The sequence below is a fragment of the Pholcus phalangioides genome, unplaced genomic scaffold, assembly GCF_987345545.1.
Source record: "Pholcus phalangioides strain wild (caught in Gottingen) unplaced genomic scaffold, Ppha-v1.0 ptg000010l_1, whole genome shotgun sequence".
NCBI lineage: Eukaryota > Metazoa > Arthropoda > Arachnida > Araneae > Pholcidae > Pholcus > Pholcus phalangioides.
This window is the reverse complement of record NW_028301603.1, coordinates 22,178,259-22,187,353: the sequence shown is the minus strand read 5'-3', so window position 1 is coordinate 22,187,353 and position 9,095 is coordinate 22,178,259.

Here is a 9,095-nt window from a genome sequence, read left to right as displayed (position 1 = left end):
CTTTATGCATTGGGTGAAATGTGTGGCGGACCGGTATAGGTCTGCAGAACAGCGGCTGAAAAACATTGCTGTAAAGCGGGTGGCCAACCCACGGCACGCCATGTTATCATGCTTGGCGCGCTGAAAAATTAAAAAAATTCTAATCCATTTCCAAATCAAAGAAACTCCCTCCAATTTTTAAAAAATTATTTTGTTATGAAGGATGGTCTTGTAGGCAGCCAAACTCATTTATGCTAAGATACAGTAAAACCTCTCGATAACGGACATCCACATGGGACCAAAACTTCGGTCCGCTATTACGGAGGTACGATATAACCTGGTTTATACGGAATTTCACATTTATACGACGCGACGTTTCGCTTCGGTCGCAATTGATTCCTATTTATAACCTTTCTTCTCCTCATTAAGCCAACTAATTATTTTCACTCGTACATGATACGTGCATCACACATATATAATTTGCAATAAAAATTAAAATAAGTGTGAAGAAGAAATAAACGTCTCTCTTTTCACCCCATTATTGTCTTGTAATGTTGGCTTTTTTCACACGTATCAACATGTGCAAACAAAATCAACATTCAAAGGGTCTTTTTTTTTAACAACTGGCTGTTGCGAAGATATATTTTGGAAAGAGAGAAAGAAGTCCCTGCAGGGAATCGAACCCACGTCCTTTCACTTTGCGGGTGAACGCGCAAGACCACTAGACTACAGAGGCACCGCATCTCTCAATCTTTCCTTGGAGCTCGTGTACACTGAAAGAGACAGTACATGGACGGCCGGACCAGACTCAGCCAAGCTCACAACTGCTGACGCTGCCACCAGATGGCGACTTATACAAGGATGACGTCACTCTCCGCTACGATACAATGGTTTTTTAACAACTGGCTGTTGCGAGCTCCAAGGAAAGATTGAGCGACTCGGTGCCTCTGTAGTCTAGGGCGTTCACCCGGAAAGTGAAAGGACGTGGGTTTGATTCCCCGCAGAGGCAATTGAATTTTCTCTCTTTCCAAAATATATCTTCGCAACAGCCACTTGTTAAAAAGCCTTTGTATGGTAGCGGAGAGTGACGTCATCCTTGTAAAAATCAACATTACCATTCGGAATCAGCATCCTGGACTATCAAGTAATTAATTGACGGATTTTATCATACTTACCAATACGAGCTTAGGGTTCATAATCGCCGCTGAATGTCATAAATTTCCGATTTATGAACAAAAATTCACGAATTAGAGTTTGGAAAAAAAATTAGTTTGCCTGATTTTATACTGTCCGCTATCGAGAGTGTCTGCCCGGGAGAGTGAAATACATTAAAGCCCTATTTCAAGGGACCGGGTATCAGAAAGAAAAGTGTCCGTTAACGGGAGGTGTCCGATAACGGAAAGTGTCCGTTAAAGGAGGTTCTCTCTCTCTCCACTGTAGTCTTAAAATAATAATTACCAGTACGTGATGATTGCCTATTTAATGCGTTTGAGTATATTAGGTTTTTCATCTCTGAGCATAGTTGCTGGACGTCTCATGTGTACGAGATTCAGGATCGTCCACATGGGGGACTTGCATTGTATAATTTTATATTGTATATACAAATACAAATACAATACAACGCCACAACAGGCAAATTGCCCAACGAGGTGGCTGACTTAAGAACATCATGGATCCCCGAGCCATTTTTTGGAGTCCCTAACTACTACTGCTACACCACACATGCACCCCCCCCCCCCGCGGAACCCCCCAACGAATCGGTACATGTGGGAATGTGCGTGTAGGTGTAGTGCAACCTGACGTGAAGTTTGTTTCGGTGTAATGCTTGTTATGTGTAGTGCTGTCATCTGCCCCCAGTTTTTCTAACTATGAGTGAAGTGTTATGGTTGAATGATTTACCGTTGTAGGACTGTTGCTCTCTGTGGCGAGACTTTTTAACGGGGAGATCGGCTCGCATTTGCGCCTTGAAGTTGGGAACCACAGAAAACCAACTTCAGCCGACCACCACTGTGGGGTTCGAACCCGGATCCTCGCATCACGAGTCCGGCACTATAACCACTCGACCACCACAGCGGCCAAATTTGAGCAAAATAAATAAATTGGGATAAAACGGGTTAAATTAGAAGGACTTGAAAAGTGTAATTATTTGGAGGTGGGTGGATTTGAACCCATGTACCCTGAACTCTTCCCATCTCTAACTCCGTATCTTACCAACCCACCACTACATCACTACATATCCATGTGAGACAGAATTCTTGGAGGGGGGGGGGGAGCTAAGCCTTCTTACAAAGTTTATTAGGGAGGGGAGTGAAAGCCATGGAGGTATTATCTATAATACCTCCAGGTATTATTTATAGGTGAAGATATATGACCATAATACATCCATGGCGCAAGCCCAGTGAGACCTCAAGGCCGGTGTCTGTGCCTAACATGGTGTAGGTGAGACTAATTTCTACCGATATATTTGCATACACAATCTGTTTTGCGATAATCGAATTTATGACTCAAAAATAAAAACAATTTGGGAACTCAAAAGAGTTACAAACCGAACATTTTTACGAAAATAAGAGGGCAGCTGCGGAAATAAGAGGACTTGCAGGAACGGAGAGAATGCTCGAAGCCCCGTAAAACGGGATGTATGGACTGTGTTACAATTCGTGGCGTGGCACGCTCATCGAAAATATTCTTGATTGTGGCAGTGCTTGAGAAAAAGTCGGCCACCCCTGCGCTAAATTGTTTTTCGCGCACCGGGCCTCAAACTCTCTACCCTAAGCACACTTGTCCTGCTTTCATGCGGTTTGTTCCGCGATTCCACTTGAATCAAACCGCACGATTTCTGATTATTGTAGTATTTTTTCCAATATAACCTGATACACTTTTTTACCTTAATTTTTAATAGTCTGCAGGAATTCATGCTTCACCGAATTTCATTCCCAATTTCTTCACATTTCGCAAAACTATCTAGATGGCAGCACCATTTCGATCAAAGTTTTTTGTATAAAATAATTGGAAAAAGAAAAACAAAAACGCGGTTCTCAGTCAGAAACGCTGCTTTTTATTTTTGGTACCAGGCAGTGGCTTAAGCATGCATACGGTGACCATACGTCCCTTATTTCCCGGCTTTTCTGTTTTTCTGGCTGTCCCGACTTTTTTTCCTAGAATGTCTTGTTTTTTCACGTATTTCTAACAAAGCCAACTTGACTTTTTCTTCTTCAAATCAACGAATGAAATTATTTTCCCAACTCAGAAATTATGCTAGGATATAATTATGATTGCACAAATAAGAATATTCCTCTCACATATTTGTTGTTTGTATTTTAATTCACTGCAATGAAGTGGTGCTTCATTTGCTTCCGAATGGCGACTTTTCTGTGATTTTAGCTTGAGTTGGCAACTTTGCTTATTTTTGGCATCATTTTTTAGCAATAATTGGCAATGTCCGTATTTTCCCATATTTCGAAGCCTGATTTCCCGTATTTTTCTCGAACAAATATGGTCAGCGTATCTACAGAAAAGAAAAGATTTACGCTACAACTAGTGGCGTCATCTAACGTAATTATTTTGAACGTTTGCTTTTTTTTTTGATACAGTGGAACCTTCTCTAACGTCGGGATTACACAATAAAAGTTTGATGAAAGTCCTTTTATAAAACTACTCGAAGCAGTTCCCTTTTCCTGCCGAAATGATTAATAATTAATAATACTAATCTGCTCGGAAAGACATGTTGAGTTTATAAAGCCTATAATAATTAATTTTTAAAATTAATTATGGGATCCCGACTTTGACCAAACCAACATTACGAGATTGATAATGTTGTTATGAATGTGGTTTTTTGTCTTAGTTCACACTTAATTTAATTTTTATTGCAAAATATGTGATTTGCATACGTATCGTGTAAGGGTAAAATAATGAATTGGTTTAATGAAAAAAAAAAGGTTATAATTTTTTCCCATATTTAACAAACTTTCCATTTTTATTTGGAAATTATACATATAATCATAAGTGAAAACGATAATTACAGTGGGATTTAATCACCATGTTTAACTTTATTTATCGAAACTGGTGATTATGCATAACCACCGCACCGGTGTTTACTTTTACGCACACAGCAACATATACACTTTAACGTTAAAATTTATAGGAACCGATTGCGACCGAAGCCAAACGCCGTATAAATGTGAAAGTCGTATAAACGTGGTTCCACTGTACATCGCACTTCACCATTAGCGGACACTCTCCGTTAGCGGACAAAATTTTTGGTCCCATGGGTGTCCGTTATCGAGAGGTTCTATATGTGTGTATTTCAGAGGATTGTTTGTTTCACAGGAATAACTATATTTATCATAGGACACCAGAGCCTGGGGGCTGAGCTGTTTCAGGCCTCCCCCCAATAATTAATGAACATAAAATACACTGAGAAATTGAATTTTCTGGATGTTAATGCGCCGAAACTGATGTTTGGAAAGAAAAGGGATTTGTCTCCCTTTTCTTTCCAAATATCAGTTTCAGCATTAACGTCCAGAAAATTCAATTTCTCAATATATTTCAGACCGAAAAAATACCATCTCTTCATAAAATACACTGTTCCCCTGCTACATACTGGTCGAGTGTCGTATTTACGGAACGACTGGCAACTTTCAGCCCCTCAATGTTTTCTTCATGTGGACGCCTCTGGTTATGATATACCAGAGGGTGAAGTGTGATGATGAGATTGGAGCTAACGAAAATAATCGCAATTAATTTTAAGGGGAGGGATGAACGTTAAAATATGCGTATAGTCTTCTTTTCAGATTATAACTCATATGAAGACTATAAATCTCAAACATTTATCACATACATGCTCAAGCCCTGGCTCGCGAGCATCTGATGTAGACCACGATCTCAAACCTAATTTTGGGAAAATGTACAAAGCGTCATATTTCCAGATCATTTAAGTGACGCGCTGTGTCTTTCCACACAACTTGAACGGCCCGTGTCATATTCCCAGAACACTCAAGTGGCTCGCGGCATTTTCCCAGATTACTTGACTTTCCACTTGTACAGTTCCAGATCACTCAAACTGCCCGCAATACATTTAAAGATCACTCAAGTGATCTCTACGGCACATTTACAGAGCACTTGAGTGATACGCGGGACAGTTCTATAACTCAAACGGCTCAAAATATTTACTGAAAAAGTATCGCGAATTTTCGAATGAGTTCTTAAGATATTATTACTCATCAAATTCATCCTCTGAGAATTTTTTTTTTAAATTCAGACTTTTACAGTGAAACTTCGGTTTGCGATAGGCCTGTACGAGCCAAAAACCTTGAGCAAACTTTGTCTGGATATACGACAGGTGATTTGCATTACGAGCAAAAATTTTGCGCTATTTTTCCACGGTCGAAACTGAACCGATGCTCCTTCGCTTTCGCCTACACACATGTACTGTCAGTGGGTAATCTTCAACAAACAGAAAAAATCTTAAGCGCTGTTTTCCTAAGAGCGAAAGTATTGAGTCGCGAGTACCGTGAGGGTGGAGATCGGTTTAAAAAAAGAAACATCCGAAACTCAAATTTTCAAAAATAACTTTGTTAAATCGCTTACGAGCGATTGGCAAGAAATTTGGATGATCTCTGTTTGGCGAATCGGCGATAAATATGACATATCGCATAAATAGTCCCGTTTCAACAGATTTCTTCTTGCCCCTCCCGTCCCGTGTCGATTGAGTATAATTGTCCATCGAGATTTTAAAAAAACCCCCGTGGTTGAACACTGAAAGAAATACGAATTATTGACATAGCAAGAACTTTATCATAGGTAGAGAGTTCCAAGAAATGCAACTCTATATTATTTAGGTACCCCCAATCATACATTGAATTGTTTATGAGACGGTGGCGATTCCTCGTCTATTTCTATCTGAATTTCTTTAGTTAATGAAAAAAACACCAAAAAACTCCGCCATTAGAATAAAAACTTCTTTTTTTAAATTGGTAATTTAAAAATCACAAGCATCTCAAATAGAAACTGATTCAAACAAAATTCGTAGGATGGAACAATTATGCTGTGGCTGAGTTTTTTTTCGTAATGCAAATACAGTCAGTTTTAAAAAAAAATCTGGACATCACCAGCCAAGGGACCCGCGGCTCGGCAAACGTTGAATAATCGCTGAACTAAATCATTGAATTAAAGAAAACAAACTAGATGAGAATGAAGACTTAGTGCAAATACATAAGTCTGATTCCCTAAAAGCCGAATTTTACTGGTTTTTTTTTTTTTTGGATAATCCGAGTTTTCAGTAACCCGAGCTGCCTCCGTGTATGAACTTGATAAATTTTCTCGAAAATTTTAGTTTTCCAATATTGTCTCAAGATTAATTCAACGAAAACAATCGTCTGCATCGAGTGCAGTCGAGAACTCAGTATCGTGTAAAGGTCATCGCAATCAGTGAACGACATCAGGCACCCTTTGTCGTCTGACTCAATGTCAGTTGTTGCCGCATGTTGTCGCTTCCTGTGGACCTACTGTAAAATATTGACGCACTGAAGATGGATCCAGAACCTGTTTGAGTCTCGGACTCCCGATTAAGTTGCGATGGCCCTGGGATGGAGAGAAGGGGGGGGGGGGTTAATTCGCTTCGATGACTGAATCAACAAAACATTAAAATAAAATAAAAATTAAATCTGTTTCTGATGATAGCCGTGTAATAAACATGTAGAAGGCTATTTGAAGAAGCAAAGACTACCGTCATTTTACCGTATTACAACCGCTTCTCGAAAGCTTCATTCTGATCGACGCGGACCTTGATCTCGTTTCAAAGAGAGAGAGAGACCACCGAAATCGTATTCAATATTCGAAAGCTCTGTGCGGCCTAATAAAAAGAAGAAAAAAAGAGATCATCGTCGTATCGAGTTTGCGTCCGTTAACTGAAAATGACAAGCGCAAAATGTCTGATGGACCATAAAGACGAAGCACCTCGAGTCAGGTATCAATTAAGAGCGACGGCTTTCTGCCGCCCCGGGGGGTACGCTACTCGTCGTTACACTGACTAATCGACGAGCGGCAGCTGTCCGTAATGCGGCGATCCGCACAAAATTTACGTGTCAGAAATTGAAGGCACAAATTTGCTAGTAATAACGTAACTTTTGCGTCTACTACGAAGACGACGACGATGATGATCACCATCATCTATATTAGGGGGCAGACACGGCATTCTGCTTGATGGTCAACAACAACAACGACGACGACAGGCTCACTCCGATCAACCCCCCCCCCCCCGAAACACAACCGAAGTGTTCGGCTCATTTAATGATATAGTATATGACATAGTATCTCATCTCGCCGAAGAAAAAGAGCATCGCTAACTTCTCCAGCGTTTGTAAGCAACAGGAAGTGACGTGGAGGGGGATATGCTGATGGTACCATCGGTGGAATACATTTCATTTAGCTGAAGTTGAAAAAAAGAAAGTAAAAAGGCGCATAAAAAAAAAGAGCAAGTAGGTCTGATTTGTACGAGGAACACAGAAACCTCCAACGCTACAATTTCGAATTCATTTCCGTAAAATTGTAATAACCATTTTCTTTATTCGTTTCTGAAAAGAAAATAAATCAGATTCGTGAAGGTAAAAAAAAACATCATGAGCGAATTTCATTTTAGATTTGGATGGATTTTCTGCATACAAATAGTCATTTGCTGTGTACAAAAAATGAAATGTAAAGAATGAGATGTAAAGGAAGAAGGGGCCGTTAAAGTATTACGTAAGCAAATTTTTAGCCATTTTTGACCCCCTCCCCCCCACCCCCCTGTCAGCAAAATTTCGTCATCAGCTCTGCCCCTCTGAATCCTAACTCATATTTTCATAAAGGGTGGTTGATGGCGTAAGCATTATCCAAACCCCCCCTCCCCACTTGTCATCAAAAGTCAGCTAATCGGAAACCCCCCCCCCCCCATCGATGATGACGTAATACTTGAAAGAATGGAAAATCGCTAAGCAGAAACGCAAGATTTATGGATATATACGTAAATACATTAGGAAAAACCAACGTAAGTGTATACAAAATTGGAAGAGAACAACGCTTACGTAAATTTCACAAAAGAATAAATAAATGAATAAATTTTGAAATTTTTCATATATTTCCAAAAAAAAAAATTATTGGCAAAAAAACAAACGGAACAATTGTTTTTTCCAAATCCAAACTACACTAATAAGTTGGAAGCTAAAATTGTAGTACGTAGTACAGCATGGCCCTAATTATCGTGGCTCGCCGACTATTTTTAGAAAATGGTAAAAACATTGAAAGACGATTTAATTCTGGAATCAATGAAAAAAATAATTCCAGAAATAGTGAAAAAAATAACATAAATCGTAGAGAGAAATAATATCGCCATAGAAATTATTTAACAATTCATAAATGGATAACCGCATAATTATTGAAACAAATAATTAAAGAATCATTTAAAGTGATTCTAAATTAAAATTAAGCATAATCAGTAATTATGCTTACTTGCAGGCTCCAGGGCCAACAACATTGTATAAATAAAATAAATAAATAATCAGAAACTTTTCCAAAATTCATGAAAAAAAGTGATTTCAGAACTAATAATAATCAATAAAAAAATAATTTCAGAATAAATTATTCAGAAAAGTCTTCAATTGTTTTTGCCCTAATACAATTTGGGACTCCGTTGGCCCCTTCTATTAAGAGGTCACTATAAATTACACGAGCAAGCCCTTGTAACTAATTCTATATATATCTACATATATGTATGTATGTATGTATATACAGGGTGCTTAGCGAACAGGGGTGGCGCGGCATTTTACTGGCGAACCGTTGATCCTAGAGGTGTACTTGCAATTATAAAAAGTTTTAAAATAACGTGTAGTACTCAGACAAGTCTTTCGTGTTGCAAGGGGTTGTATAGTTATTGAAATAAAAAAATTAATTTTTTATACGGACACTTGTTCTCAAGAACCCAATTAGACTATTGTTGCCCTGCCTCTCCTGATGACAACAAAAGAAATTCTATGTTTTTAAGTGCAATATTAATTGAGATAATTTTCGAATTCGACAAACGGAGGACAGGTGGGAAAAAACAGCTCTAAATGCAGAAAAATCGTTTTACGCGCATTTAACTC